Source organism: Oryx dammah, unplaced genomic scaffold, assembly GCF_014754425.2.
Source record: "Oryx dammah isolate SB20612 unplaced genomic scaffold, SCBI_Odam_1.1 HiC_scaffold_5, whole genome shotgun sequence".
Classification (NCBI taxonomy): domain Eukaryota; kingdom Metazoa; phylum Chordata; class Mammalia; order Artiodactyla; family Bovidae; genus Oryx; species Oryx dammah.
In genome coordinates, this window is record NW_024070189.1 from 91,234,838 (window position 1) to 91,250,677 (window position 15,840).

The 15,840-nt window shown below is 46.3% G+C and overlaps 1 protein-coding gene across 2 annotated transcripts in view; it reads right to left on the reverse strand.

The window, feature by feature from the left end:
- RFX2 (regulatory factor X2) overlaps window positions 1-5,251 on the reverse strand; it is a 90,446-nt gene extending 85,195 nt beyond the window's left edge. The window contains exon 1 of one of the 2 annotated variants that reach the window (XM_040242067.1): window positions 5,097-5,251. The gene's annotated coding sequence lies outside the window, so the exon portion shown is untranslated. The remainder of the gene's footprint in view (window positions 1-5,096) is intronic. The other variant, XM_040242066.1, reaches the window with a different exon arrangement.
- Window positions 5,252-15,840: the final 10,589 nt, after the last annotated feature.

A 15,840-nucleotide genomic window follows, 5' to 3' on the forward strand; every position in this document is an offset into this window, starting at 1 on the left:
GGAATGCATTTCAGGAAAAAAAGCAAGGTGTAACAAGGAGTAAGGCCAGGCAGTCTGCTCCTGAGGGCCCAACTCAAGTCCTGGCACAAACACCAGGCCGGTTCTCACCTCTGAGCTGCTGATTTTCAGATTTTGACCTGATTGGCACCTAAGTGACAGTGATAACAGAGAGGGGAAACCAGTTTTTAAACATTCTCATCTGGAGGTTCTGCTGGCTGAGCTGGCTGCTTGGCAAAACCCATCCAAAAGTGTGATGTTTGGGGAGTAATTTCAGATGAACCAATACCCCAACCAAGATGTGAGCTACTTTTCTGGTGACATTTGGTTTTGCCTAGAGCTTCACGCTTGCAGACACCATATCAGAGGATTTCTATGCAATTGAAGGGTATTTCCCAACTTAAAACAGACCATGTAAGGCTCACCCACTCAGTAGAGCAAGATGTATTTACTGAATGTCTCCTCAGCACTTGGTGGTCAGGAAACCAAACTGAAAAATCCATCCCAGGCAGGCCACACTGCTTCTTTGTTTTGTTCTAATAATAAAAATAACAACAGCAATAATAACAGCTACTCTGTCATATACCTATTCTGTACCAGGCCTTGGGCTACACAGTTATAATATTATTTCTAATATCAAGACCATAAAGTGGGGACTTCCCTGGTGGTCCAGTGGTTGAGATTTTGCCTTGCAATACAGGGGGTGTGGGTTCGATTCCTGATTGGGGAGCTTCCTGGTTGTTGGGGAGCTAAGATCCCACATGCTGCACAGGGCCAAAAGACCAAAACATAAAACAGAAGCAATTTTGTAACAAATTCAACAAAGACTTTAAAAACAGTCTACATTAAAAACAAAACAAAACAGTATTTTAAAAAAATATGTAAGTGATTACCTCTTTTACCTATGCTAAACCTTACCTGAAGTCACTGAGCTAATAAATGTTAACCCCCTTCTCCACCAGGCCCAGAAGCCCACATGTGCAGCATCCAGGGTTGGGACTCATACTTTTCCTTCCCTCTTCCCACTGACTTCATTCATCCAATCTGAGCTGTACTGAGTCATACAGAAGGCGAGATATGGTAGATAAAGAGCAGCTCTTCATTTTCACAGCAGCTTTCCCATTAGGTGCATGGGAGATCATTTACTTATTCACTTAACAAATATTTATCAAGTGCCCACTCAGTGCCAGAATGACTCTCAGCCTGGGAGATACGGAAGTTCATAAAACACCCAGAGCGTCTTGGCAGCGAGCTGACATTCTAATGAGGGAACGGCAATCATAAAATCAATCTATGTAATATATGGGGTGTTAGTGATAAATGTGAAAGAGAGAGAAAGCCCAGGGTTGTGGGGGGAGGGGACAAAGGTACCATCACTTACAACTCAATGGCCTGGGAAGATGAGTTTGAGAAAAGGCTTGAAGGGTGTGAGGGAGGAAGCCCCCAGATGCCTGGACCAAGAACTTTCCAGGCAGAGGGTTTGAGGTACTCTGGGAAGGCCAGTGACATTGAAGGCAGGCACATGGGATTGGAGATTAGGTTAAAGAGGGACTGGGCTGGGGGCCCCAGTTGGGGGATGGACTTCTGTTTTTGCTCCAAGTGAGATGAGAGCCGAGGGTGGGTTCTGAGCTGAGGAATACACAACAGGACATGATACAACCCTCAGTGAACGGCTGGAAGCATCTGGGCATGAGGAGCTGGAGGCTTAGACCAGGGGCTGATGGTGGAGGTGGTGAGGCACGGTTAGATTTTAGGTTTTTTGCTGATGGCTTGAGAGAGAGAGAGACTCAGGGAAAGACAGAGACGCGCGCGCACACACACACACAGGGCTGGAGGGATGACTCCGAAGTATTAGCCTGAGCAGCTGGGAGAAGCAGGCTGATACTCACTAAGGGAGCTGGGAATCTTCAGAGGAACAGACTGGGGGACTGTAAGCCCTTGCCCTTAAGCTGCCTCTCAGAGTCGCCAATTTTACCAGCCCTAGCAGCCAACCCACTTGGTGGGCTCTCCCCAGCCCTTCCCCTTATCCTCTGCCCCTACTCCTTATCCCCTTAATTCTGGGTCTTCCTCTCAAGTTCTCCCTCTTTGTTTGCCTTTTCTGATAAGAATTTCTTGGCTCATCTTGGGTTCAGTGAGGGTCTGATGAGGGAGAGTGTCTCTGAGAACCTCCCATGCTTTGAAAAAACGTTTACATTTTACAAATATGTAGGTGTGTAGCGGGGAGCACGTCATTTAAATAAGTGGTTGGGATTAAATAAGTGGTTGGGACTTCCCTGGCAGTCCGGTGGCTAAGACTTCACACTCCCAATACAGGGCACCTGGGTTTGATCCCTGGTCAGGGAACTAAGATCCCACATGCCACAAACGAGACCTGACACAGCCAGAAAAATAAATAAATATTTTTTAAACAAATAAATAAGTGGATAACCTGCATTAACTAAAAAGAGCCAAATGTACCATAAGATATGATTCCTCCTGGCCCTGGAATCACACCACATGTGACTACCAAAACTGTACATTTAAAATGTTGACTCAATTCTATGATTAATGAAAGTTCAATTCATCAAATATAAATTCATGTTAATTAATTTTAATTCAAATCTGAATTTACAAATTAGATCTAAAGAATGAGAGCCAGATAAGTTCCTGGCATGTGTATTTCTGGTGACTAGCTCCATCCTGGCAGTGCTTCAGTGATCAACATGGTTAAAAGAAAAATATTAAGGTGATATGTACCCTACCCAGCACCCAGAAAGCACATATCAGCTGAATTTCAGAGGAATTGTTCTCTTACTGGGTGTCACCAGTAACTCTGTCCCTCTCCTCCTGGACTCCCCTTCTCAGCATCTCAGGGGTTTATTTGGGATGAGAGGAACACACCTTCAGGGTTAAATAAGTCATATGGCTTGGATCACAGGGGCAAAGTGTTTCTGAACTCATTTCCTGACCCAAATCAGTTGCAATATCACAGGCTCTGGGAACCAGTTATCTTTTCCATCATATATTATGAAAAATCTTTTTTTTTAAAAAAAGACTACCCAGTCCCCTCCCATACTCTACCTAGCCTGTTGGCAAAATTAGCAGCAGTAATTAAGGAAATCAAATTCCTTGGGCAGGGGGGATCCCATATGCACTTTTCTCTGGCCAGAGTAGATGAGTAGCCATTTCTAAGATTATTTTAGAGTCAGTCCAAGCTTTTAAACTGGAGTGGGAGAGAGAACAGGTAACCAGCCCCTGGTACTCTGCAGCACAGAGGGTAAGGGTCTTCATAAAAGCAAACAAATAAATGTTTCAGCGTATGAAGCAACAAGACAAAAATGTGTTGCCAATACCTGCAGGCAACAGAGAAAATTGTTATTGTTAATGTTTTCTGCTATTACTATTATTACTATTTTGTTGGCTAAGTCTTCCTTAACATGAAGAGCCTTGCATAAGGTTTGATATTTTGGATCTGCAGAGATAAAGCTGATTGGGAGGGAGGAAAACTCAATGACAGCCTGCACTGACAGTTAAATGCACAGAGGCACAGAGCAAGAAAATAACTGTATAGGGGAACTGCGGGGTGGGGTGGGGGTGGGGAGGCGGGGGGCGGCACATAATTAAAACACCCAGAAGCCGAGGAATGAGCTCTCCGCGGAAAGGCAGCCCTGGACTTGCGCGCGGCACCCTGCCCTTCTCCCTCATTCCTGCGGGGCAACCAGGAGGTTAAAATTAGGACGATGAACCACCCCCGCCGCCGCCGCCAGAATGGCAGGGGCTGTTGGGCCCCGGGGGCCCTGTAAATAGCCACTAGGATCGGAAACCCAACTTTTCCGAGCACGGCAGCGAGAAAAACCAACGGGGACGAAGCTGGAGGGAGCGCCGCTGGCATGTCCCACAGGGGAGAAAAAAAAGGCATCAAAGAGCATTTGGGGGCGGGGGTTGGGAGGTCGGGAAGGGGGGAGAGACTGGGAGGAGGGGGGTCGGGGTAGGGGATGGATTATCACAGACACACACACACCCAAGCACTCGAACAACCCCCGGAGAAAATGCCACCGAGCAGTTTGGGCCACAAACCCTTTACAAAATAATAATTAAAAAAAAAAAATCCTTTCGGTGAAACTTTCCTTGCTTCGCGATCAGTCCTAACATGGGAGCTGCGGGTGTGCAAAGGGGCTTCCTGAGGGGCGCCGAGGGACCGGCGGATCCAGGATCCCCCAAACTGTAGAATGCGGGGTTACCAGGAGAGAGAGCCAAGAAGTGTCCGAGGAGCCCTAAACCCGAGAAACTTTTTGGTGAAAAGGTGAGAAACGGGTCTCCGGGAAGCCCGATTCTCGGGAGTTTGTGGTCAAAAAGCGAGGAGGGGAGCGGTTCTTCCTCTAGACCAGCGCACCGACTTCGGATTTTAAAAGTGAGGAGGGGGCTACAGAAAACCTCAAGTTCAGAATTTGGGGGCGAGGTCAAAAGGAGGTGAGAACGAATGCTTTAAACCTTCTCAATTCAGCGATTTGAGTTTAGGAGTGAGAGAAGTGACTCCGGGCGCCCCAATTTCAGAGATTTGGGGAATTAACAGGAAGAGCCCCCAGGCGCCTTCAACTCAAGGAGTTTTAAATGTCAGAGTTCGACAGGCGTTGCTGAGGCGCCCCCCAATTCGGGGTTTGAGGGAAAGACTGAGACGGGGGTCCTCGGGCGTCCCCAGCTTAAAGATTTGGGGAGTCAGAGTGAGAAGGAGTTCCCCACGAGTCCCACATTCAGGGGGTTTGAAGGTAAAAGTTTGAAATGGGTTCTCGGGGCGCCCCCAACTCGGGGAGTTTGAGGGTGACAGTGAAAGACGGCTCCCCGGGAGCCCCCAACTCAGAAAGTTTTGAAAAAAGTGAGGCGATGGGTCCCCACCTCTCCCTGACTTTGGTTAAAAGGAAAAGGGGGACCCTCCGGGCACCCCAAACTCAGCTGCGACTTCGGGACTCGGGGTGAGGAGGGAGGTCCCGCGGGCGCGCCATCTCGGACGTTTGGGGTGAACGGCAGGGACTGCGCTGCCCGCCTCTCGACCCCCGATCGGGATCCCCGCGGCCCCCCGCACTCTCTAGCCGGGCAGAGCCCGGGGCGGTCGCATCGGTCACCTGGAGTTCGGGCCGGGAGTTCGGGCAACGGCTCCCGCGGCGGCGGTGGCGGCTGCTGCGTGTTGGTCCCCGTTGGTAAGTAACAGTCTCCACGGCTACAGTCTCTATGGCGGCGGCGGTGGCGGCGGCGGCGGCCGCTCCTCCTCCGGCTCCCGGCGCCCGCCCGCCTGCCTGCCTCGCGCCGCCTGCCCTCCTGCCGCGACGGGGCGGGGCGTTGTTATCGGCAACGGTTACCAGGCTCCGAGCCCCACCCCCTCAACGGCCCGCCCACGGCCGCCTCCCACGGGCGCGATGGGGGCGGGGCACAAGGCTTTGCGGCTCCCCATTGGCTGTGTGCAGTGCCTGTCAGCGGGCGTGAAGAGGGCGCGGCTCGACCAACCGCCGCGAAGAGGGGCGGAGCTTGGCGGGAGGCGCGCTCTGCGAAGGAGGGTTGGAAGGCCGGAGGCGCGCGCGGGCTCGGGGCTGGTGGCGCAGCTCCCGGAAGGCCGAGTTTTGGGGACCCAGACGCCTTACTGCCGGTGTCCTGGTACAGTCTGGACCCGGGGTCAGCAGAATCCGATCCGCAAGCCAGATGACTTATATTCATGGCCCACGAGCTGGGAATTTTAATATACATTTTAAGCGGTAAAAAAATTAAAAGGATCTTTGGTAGCACGTGGAAACTATATGAAAGTCTATTTTATTTTACTGAATCCAGTATTTTCAACTCCTTTAAGGGTTAACAGACTAAGACCTGTGGGGCAAATTCCACCAGCCCCGTGCCTATAAAGTTTTATCAGAACACAGCTTCCCTATTTGCTTGAGTGAGGGGTTCCCAACCTCAGCGATCTAACCCCCTGATGATCTGAGGTGGAACTGGCTTAATAATAATAGAAATAAAGTGCACCATGAATGTAGAGTGCTTGAATCATCTGGAAACCATCTCTCCCCTACCAGCCCGAGGAAAAAATTGTCTTCCATGAAACCTGTCTTCAGGACAGGGAAAGTTGTCCCACAGAGTTGGGTACCAGACACGAGTATTTGCACAAAGATGGGATGACACAAGCAGTCTAAAATATTTACTATTTGATACTTAACAGAAAATGTTTGCCAACCTTTCCCTCTCCTCCCTACCCCCAGGTGGTAGGTTCAATTTTTTTTTTTTTTTTTTTTTTGCATCTCTGCTTGGCATAAGAGATACTAGATCAGCGACCAGAGGTTGAACCCATTACCCCCACCCTCCTTGGGAGTGCGAAAACTTAACCACCGGACTGCTAGGGAAGTCCCAGGAGGTTCAACTTTTGAATGGGACAAACAAGACACCCTGGTAGAGTTTGGGTTTTTTGGGGAGCAGGGGGTGATTGACACTACAAAAAGTAAACATAAATAGTCATTTGGGAGAAAGGGCTGGAATTCTAGGAGAAAAAGCTTGTTCTGAGAAAAGGCAGGCAGGGCAATTTAAGGGAAGGTTAGATTTCATTCATACATTTGACAAATCATATTAGTCAACACTGACTAAACTGTCCTTATATGCCAGAAAGTACTCTAAGCATTTTTCATACACCAACTCAGTTAAGACAGTGTATTAAAAAGCAGAGACATCATTTTGCCAACAAAGTTCTGTACAGTCAAACCTATGGTTTTTCCAGTAGTCATGTACGGATGTGACAGTGTGACCACAAAGAAACATTGATGCTTTCGAGTTGTATTGCTGGAGAAGAATCTTGAGAGTCCCTTGGACTGCAAGGGGGTCAAACCAGTGAACCTTAAAGGAAATCAACCCTAAATATGCATTGGAAGGACTGATGCTGAAGCTGAAGCTCCACTACTTTGGCCATCTGATGTGAAGAGCTGACTCGTTGGAAAAGACCCTAATGCTAGAAAAGATTGAAGACAAAAGAAGAGGGTGGCAGAGGATGAGATGGTTGGATGGTATCACCAACTCAATGGACATGAATTTGAACAAACTCTGGGAGACAGTGAAAGAGGGAGGCCTAGGGTGCTGCAGTCCATGGGATCGAAAAGAGTCAGACACGACTTATCAACATAACAATCATCAGTTAAAATTCACAATCTCATCCCGAGAGAGACTGTGCACTGTCTTCATTTTACAGATCAGAGAACAGAGGCCAGGGGAAAAAACGAATAAATTTGCATGAAGCAGCTTGTAAGGGCTTCCAACGCCAGCAGTCTGATGCCCAGTCCCACACTCTTGACCACTAGATGGGTAGTTTTCAAACATTTTTGACCACAAAGCATAGCAGGAAATATATTTTACTCAGAGGCCCAGTCCACACCAACACATATATCATGAAAACAACATTTTCATGACATGATGCTTTAGGTAGTGCTGATTTTTTTATACTTTGTTTTAATGAAAATGATAAGATGATTTCGCCATGTTCTAATGGGTTACTTCTTGCAGTGTTTCATATGATGGAATTTTTTTTTTTTTTGGCTGTGCTACATCTTCATTGCTGCATGCAGGCTTTCTAGTTGCAGTGCAGAGGCTTCTCATCATGGCGGCTTCTCTTGTTGGGAAGCATGGGCTCTAGGTCCACAGGCTTCAGTAGCTGCAGCATGTGAGCTCAGCAGTTGTGGCTCATGGGCTCTAGAGCACAGGCTCGGTAGTTGTGGTGCACAGGCTTAGTTGCTCCGAGGCAGGTGGGATTGTCCCGGACCAGAGATCAAACTGGTGTCCCTTTCACTGCAAAGCAGATTCTTAACCACTGGACCACCAGGGAAGCCCATGTGATGGAATTTTAAACCTAAGACTGTAAGAATCAATTTCTGTCCTCAATGATTAATCAAAAGTATTTCTCAAGTGCTTACTATTTGCCAAGCATGGCTCCAGGTTCTAAGGACACAAGTCCCACACTTATAGAAAAAACAATAGGGTAGTAGCTTGCGGGGTGAGTAGGTGGGGCTTGTTTTGGATGGAACAGCCAGGGATGGCCTCTCAAGTGTGGCCAAACCAGGATAGTTTGATTATGGGGTTTCCCACGACATGGGGCTTTCAGTGCTAAATTTGGGGAATTCCCAGACAAAGCGGGAAGAGTTGGCCACTCTCAGCCTCTCTGAGGGCGTGACATTTGGGCCCAGGTCAGAATAATGAGGAAGAGTAAAGGAACATTTCAGGAATTTAAAATCCCTGGGACGGAAGCTTGGGTGGAAGAAACAAAAAGCAGGTTCCTGGGTGTGGCTGGAGCAGGGTGAATGGGGAGGGTGCGAGTGGGTGGGGAGTGGTGAGTCAGGGGATGGAGAGGGTCATTTCACTTAAGGTTTCACCTTGTTGTTGTTCAGTTGCTAAGTCATGTCCTACTCTTTGCCACCCCACGGACTGCAGCACACCAGGCTTCCCTGTGCTTCACTATCTCCCAGAGTTTGTTCAAACTCATGTCCACTGAGTCAGTGATGCCATCCAACCACCTCATCCTCTGCCAGTCCCTTATTCTTCTGCCTTCATCTTTCCCAGCATCAGGGTCTTTTCCAATGAGTCAGCTCTTTGCATCAGGTGGCCAAAGTACTGGAGCTTCAGCTTCAGCATCAGTCCTTCCACTGAATATTCAGGGTTGATTTCCTTTACAATTGGCTGGTTTGATCTCCTTTGTCCAAGGGACTCTCAAGAGTCTTCTCCAGCACCACAATTTGAAAACATCAATTCTTCAGTGCTCAGCCTTCCTTATGGTTCAACTCTCACATCAGTACATGACTGAAAAATCATAACTTTGACCATATGGACCTTTGAATATGGAAAATGGCCCTCATCAGACTTGGAAGCCGTCAGAGGGTTTTAAGTAGGGTGGGGCAGATGTACAGTAAGTTCTCTACATACAAACATTCAAACTGTGAACTTTCAGAGATGCAAACTTGCATCTGGTTCCAACAAGGAACCAAAACCTGTGTCATCAACATCAGGCAAGTGTGAAATTGCAGCTTGCCCTCCATCTCCTATTGCTGATGGTCCTTCAGCTCTCCCACCTCCCACCTCCTCCAGTCAGTAACTCTTCTTGCCTGTTCACTTGATGCCTGTTGAACTGTATGACTGTACTTTCCAAGGTACTGTACCATAAGATTTAAAATATTTTCTTTACTTTTTGTGTTTGTTTTTATGTATTTGTGTGAAATGTGTTATAAATCTATGACAGTACAGTACTATATAGCCAATTGTGTTAGCTGTGTACCTAGGCTAACTTTGTTGGATGTAGGAACCAACTGGACTCACGAATGCACTCTTGGAATGGACCACGTTTGTATGCAGGGCACTTAACTCTACTCCAGTTTGTGGTTTGTGATTTTAAAACCTCATGGCATGGGGAATAGACTGTAGGAGACCAGACAGACACAGAACCTGGGAGTCTGTTACCATTCCCCTGGACTTAAAATCATGGTGGCTTGGATTAGGAGCCTGGTAGCAGAGGTGGAGGTGGGTCGGTGGATTCAGTGCACATTTTGGAGAACATGCTGATAGACGTGAGGAGGTGAGGGGGAAGGTTTTAGAGTGGGACAGCATTGCTCTGGAGACACATTGTACAGTTCATTCTGCAACTCTTGTCTTGAGAATGCGAACTTGTCCCAACATGATGTCATATTTACAGCACTGTTTATGTATTTCTTCCCCCACTTAATAAGTGTAAAACTCCGCTATCTCAAAGAAGAAATCATAAGGGAACTTCGAAAATACTTTGAGATGACTGAAAATGAAACACAACATACAAAAATTTATGAGATCCAGTTAAAGTAGAGGAAAATTAATAGCTGTAATCATCTATGCTAAAGGAAAAATAAAGAGAGAGAGAAGGACCTCAGTCAATAATCTAGCTATCCACCCTAAGAAACTGGAAAATAAGAGTAAATTGAAACTAAAGCTAGCCAAAGGAATGAAATAATAAAGATTAGAGTGGGAGTAAATGAAGTTGAGAATAGAAAATCAAGACAGAATTATTAAAACCACAAGTAGCTTCTTGGAAAAGATCAAATAAGTTGAAACTTTAACTAGACTGATCAAAATAAAAAGAAGATTCAAATTACTAAAATCAGGAATGAAAAAGGGGACATTACAAGCAGCATTACAGAAATACAAAAATGAAAAAAATAATACTATAAACAATTGCTTGTCAACAAATTAGATACCCTGGATGAAATGGGGGAAATTCTTAGAAAGATGCAAATTACCTAAACTGATTCAAAAAGAAATAGAAAACTGAATGAATCTTTAACAAGTAAAGAAATTGAATTAGTAATAAAAAAACAAAAACAAAGAAAAACCCAGGCCCAATGGCTCCACTGATGAGTTCTACGAAATGTCTAAAGATTTAAACATTTAGCCTTCACAGACTTTTCTTAAAACTATGAGGAGAGAAAACTCCATGAGGCCATTCTAACATTCTCTGAGACCAGTATTATCCTGATACCAAAACCAGACAAAGACACCACAAGAAAAGAAAACTCATGACTAAGATTTCTTATGAACACAGATGCAAAAATCCCCAACAAACAACTGGCAAACCAAATCTGGCAACATATTAAAAGATTTATACACCATGATCAAGTGGAATCTGTCCCAAGAATGCAAGCTTGGTTGGCCTAATATTTTTAAAAATCCCACTCATTTTAGTAGATTTTAGTAGGACAAAAATGATATGATCATCCCAACAGCTTCAGAAAAAGCATTTCACAAAATCCAACACTTTTTCATGACAAACTAGGAATACAGGAGACCCTCAAGCTGATAAAAGACGTGAAAAAAATGCCACAGATAATAATACTTAATGGTGAAAAGTCAAATGCTTTCCCCATAACATTAGGAACAAGACAAGGATATCTGCTCTCAACATTTCTATTCAACGTTGTGCTAGATGAGATAGCCAGGGTAATTAGGCAATAAAAAAATATATTAAAGGTACCCAGATTGGAAACAAAGCAAGAAAACTATCCCTTTTTGCAGATGACACAATCTTGTATGTAGAAATCCCCAGGAACCCATTGTGTGTGCGTGCTTAGTCGCTTCAGTTTGTCCGACTCTTGGTGGCCCTATAGACTGTAGCCTGCGAGGCCCCTCTGTCCATAGGATTTCCCAGCAAGAATACTGGAATGGGTTGCTGTGCCCTCCTCCAGGGGCTCTTTCTGACCCAGGGATTGAACTTGTGTCTCCTGTACAAGAATTTGATTTATAATAACACCAAAAAGAACAAAAGACTTAGGAATGAATTTAACTAAAGAAGCCAAGACTTCTATAATGATAACTAAAAAACAAAACAAAAACCAAAATCCAAAAAACACAACAGCTTTGAAAGAAATTAAAGAAGAACCAAATAAATCAAAGGATATCCCATGTTCGTGGATCAGAAGATTTCATGTTATTAAGATGGTAATATTCTCCAAACTGACTTACACACTGAATATAATCTCTCTCAAAATCCAGCTGGGTTTTGTTGTTGTAGAAATTTAGAAGCTCATTCTAAACTTCATAAAGCAATGCAAGGAACCCAGAATAACCCAGTCTTGAAAAAGAAGAACAAAGTTGGAAGACTTACACTTCCAAATTTTAAAACTTACTACAAAGCTACAATTGTGGTATTGGCATAGAGCTAAGCATGTAGATAAGTGGAACTGTACTGAGAGTCCAGGAATAAACTTACGTAATAAACTTTACGTTTACGATCGTAAACACGCTTACGATCAGTTGATCTTTTGACAAGCATGCCAAGATTATTAATACGGAAAGAATAGGTCTCTCCAACAAATGGTGCTGGTTGGCTTATTAGCTCCTGGGAGAAGTCTAAAGTCTCTGGAGATAAAATAACTGAGCTCCACCTGCCCCTGTCAGCCTGTAGCAGGCTGCTTGTTCGAACTTCAAGATGGCAACAGCACAGCAATAAATCAGGTACAAGAGACCTCGTCAAGTTCCCCTGGATACAAGCCACCGACCCTGCCCCATCTTGGTGGGTGGGCTGCCACCTATCTTTCCCTTTACCCCACCAAACTCACGACACTGACCTCCCCTTCCTCTTCCCCTGGTCTCTAGGAATTCAGGCCCCATGGCCTGCTGAACCTCCGGGGAGGGAAGACAGGAGAGGCTCCGGGACAAGATCTAAAGTGCCCCCATGCCAGCTTTCTGAGCCCATCTAGTTCCTGAGAAACGCACACCTTTTCCCAAACAAACCCGCTCTTTGCGAGCCCATCCTGATTTAGCAGCAAGTTGCCTTGGCTCAGCTGCCAGAACAACCAGCCCACCTCTTGCCCTGCAACTTCTGCCAGGAAACGGACACCGATCCAGCACGCCTCCCTGGAAGAGCAGCATCACCCACTCCCTGCTCCCAGGGGTTCTCCCTGGAGCCAAGGCACGCCCTTCAAGCACACCCACTGACCCCTATTCTCCATACCAGAGGGAGGGGCAACCAGACCCCTCTGTGCACCCAGCCCTCAGCACCTGGATATTTTCTGCCCAAGACATCCTTTTAAAAAGTTAAGTAGTGCCATTTGCAGCAACATCGATGGACCTGGAAAGGATCAAACTAAGGGAATCAAGTCAAATATCGTATGCTATCCCTTATATGTGGAATCTAAAAATAATGATAAAAATGAATGTATTTACAAAACAGAAAGAGACTCAGACTTAGAGAATGAACTTATGCTTACCAAGGGTGAAGGGGGAGAGGGACAGAGTGGGAGTTTCAGATGACAAGTTCACATTACCAACAAGGACTTACTGTTGTGGCTGTTGTTCAGTTGCCAGGCCTTGTCCAACTCTTTGCAACCCCATGGACTGCTTCACTGTCCCCCACCATCTCCCAGAGTTTGCTCAGATTCATGTCCATTGAATCGGTGATGCTATCTAACCATCTTATCCTCTGTCCCCTACCGTACAGCACAGCAAACTCTGCTCAACACCCTGTAATAACCTAAATAGGAGAATAATTTGAAAAAGAATAGATGTATGTATATGTATCACTGAATCACTTTGCTGTACACCTGAAAGGGTCACAAAATTTTTAATCACCTATGTGTATGTGTGTGCTCAGTCCCCCAGCTGTGTCTGATTCTTTGAGACCCTATGGACTGTGGCCCGCCAGGCTCCTCTGTCTATGGAATTTTTCAGGCAAGAATACTGGAGTGGGTTGCCATTTCCTCCTCCAGGGGATCTCCAATATAAAATAGAAATTAAAAATAAATAGAAAGTTCTCTTCCAGTGTCTGCTCTTGCCCTTCTGTACCCTCTGGGTTGGTGAACAGCCTGTAGAGTTGGGATCCTCTTTCTCAGTTATTTCCTCTGAAAACATTCCCATTGGGCTGGTGCCTCTCTGAAGAATTCCAGAACCTTCGTGTCTTGAGGCTGCAGCTGAAACTGCAGTTTCCAGCCCTGTTTGATTTGCTTTTTCATGTGTTGCCTCTCCCTCATCCTCTAGTCTAAGTAAATTCTATTACAGCAGGGACCTCTTCTGTCTACTCTCAATCCTGTCATCTAAATCAGAGATTTAGGGGGGGCGGCAGGGAGGGGGCTCTTTTCTGGTGGTCCAGTGGCTATGACTATGAGCTCCCCATGCGGGGGGCTCAGATTCCATCCCTGGTCTGTGAACTAAGATCCCACGTGCCCCGGAGTAACCGATCAGGGGCGCCACAACCTGAAGCCCGCACACCTGGAGCCGCTGCTCTGCAACAAGAGAAGCCTGCACACCACAGCTAGAGAGTAGCGCCCGCTCGCTCCAACTAGAGAAAGCTCCTGCACAGCCACGAAGATCTGGCACAGCCAAAAAAAATACAAAAGATCCTGCGTGCTTCAAATAAGACCGGATAAGTAAATAAATATATATATTTTTTTAGGCATAGATTTTTTTTTTTTTTAAGCAACAGTGACTGCCTCACAGGGGACTTTTGGCAATGTCTGGAAAAGGTCAGTTTTCATTCCGATCCCAAAGAAAGGCAATGCCAAAGAATGCTCAAATTACCGCACGACTGCACTCATCTCACACGCTAGTAAAGTAATGCTCAAAATTCTCCAAGCCAGGCTTCAGAAATACGTGAACCATGAACTTCCAGATGTTCAACCTGGTTTTAGAAAAGGCAGAGGAACCAGAGATCAAATTGCCAACATCCACTGGATCATCAAAAAAGCCAGAAAAACATCTATTTCTGCCTTATTGACTATGCTAAAGCCTTTAACTGTGTGGATCACAACAAATTGTGGAAAATTCTGAAAGAGATGGGAATACCAGAGGACCTGACTTGCCTCTTGAGAAACCTATATGCAGGTCAGGAGGCAACAGTTAGAACTGGACATGGAACAACAGACTGGTTCCAAATAGGAAAAGGAGTACGTCAAGGCTGTATACTGTCACCCCACTTATTTGGCTTCTATGCAGAGTACATCATGAGAAACACTGGGCTGGAAGAAGCACAAGCTGGAATCAAGATTGCTGGGAGAAATATCAATAACCTCATATATGCAGATAACACCACCTTTATGGCAGAAAGTGAAGAGGAACTAAAAAGCCTCTTGATGAAAGTGAAGGAGGAGAGTGAAAAAGTTGGCTTAAAGCTCAACATTCAGAAAACGAAGATCATGGCATCTGGTCCCATCACTTCATGGGAAATAGATGGGGAAACAGTGGAAACAGGGGCTGACTTTATTTTGGGGGGTTCCAAAATCACTGCAGATGGTGATTGCAGCCATGAAATTAAAAGACGCTTACTCCTTGGAAGGAAAGTTATGACCAACCTAGACAGCATATTCAAAAGCAGAGATATTACTTTGCCAACAAAGGTCCATCTAGTCAAGGCTATGGTTTTTCCAGTGGTCATGTATGGATGTGAGAGTTGGACTATAAAGAAAGCTGAGCGCCGAAGAATTGATGCTTTTGAACTGTGGTGTTGGAGAAGACTCTTGAGAGTCCCTTGGACTGCAAGGAGATCCAACCAGTCCATTCTAAAGGAGATCAGCCCTGGGTGTTCTTTGGAAGGACTGATGCTAAAGCTGAAACTCCAGTCCTTTGGCCACCTCATGAGAAGAGTTGACTCACTGGAAAAGACTCTGACGCTGGGAGAGATTGTGGGCAGGAGGAGAAGGGGACGACAGAGGATGAGATGGCTGGATGGCATCACTGACTCGATGGATGTGAGTCTGAGTGAACTCCGGGAATTGTGATCGACAGGGAGGCCTGCTGTGCTGCGATTCATGGGGTCGCAGAGTCGGACACGACTGAGCGACTGAACCGAACTGAACTGAACTGGGGACATTTTGGCGGTCACCGCTAGGGGCCGCCGTTGGCATCGAGTATATAGATAAGAGACTAGGAATGCGGCTCAACAACCCCAACAGTGCGCAGAAAGGCCCCCACCACAGAGAATTTATCTGGCCTCAGATGCCAACAATGGCCCGACTAAGAAACCTGCCATTAAGTATGAGGGGAAAGGATTGAGTCTGATCCTGGTCTCCACCATGCACCAGAATGAACTCTCAGTGGGTTAAACCCTGTACACCTGGGTGCCACCCCCCACCCACTCCCAGCATCTGTGAATTACGTCCTCTCTCCCTCTCCACTCAGTTTGTGCACTGAAATGTGTGCAGCATCCTAGGACATCCAGAGGTCCGATGGTCACAGAACACAGATTATCTTGTGGGGGAAGGTCCATGGAACTCCCTAACCCAGGGGTCCTCATCTGAGATGATTCTGCCCCTCCATGGGACACTGGGCGATGTCTGGAGACATTTACGATGTCACAACTGGGGGAGGGAGCGCTACCGGCATTTGGCTGGTAGAAGCAGG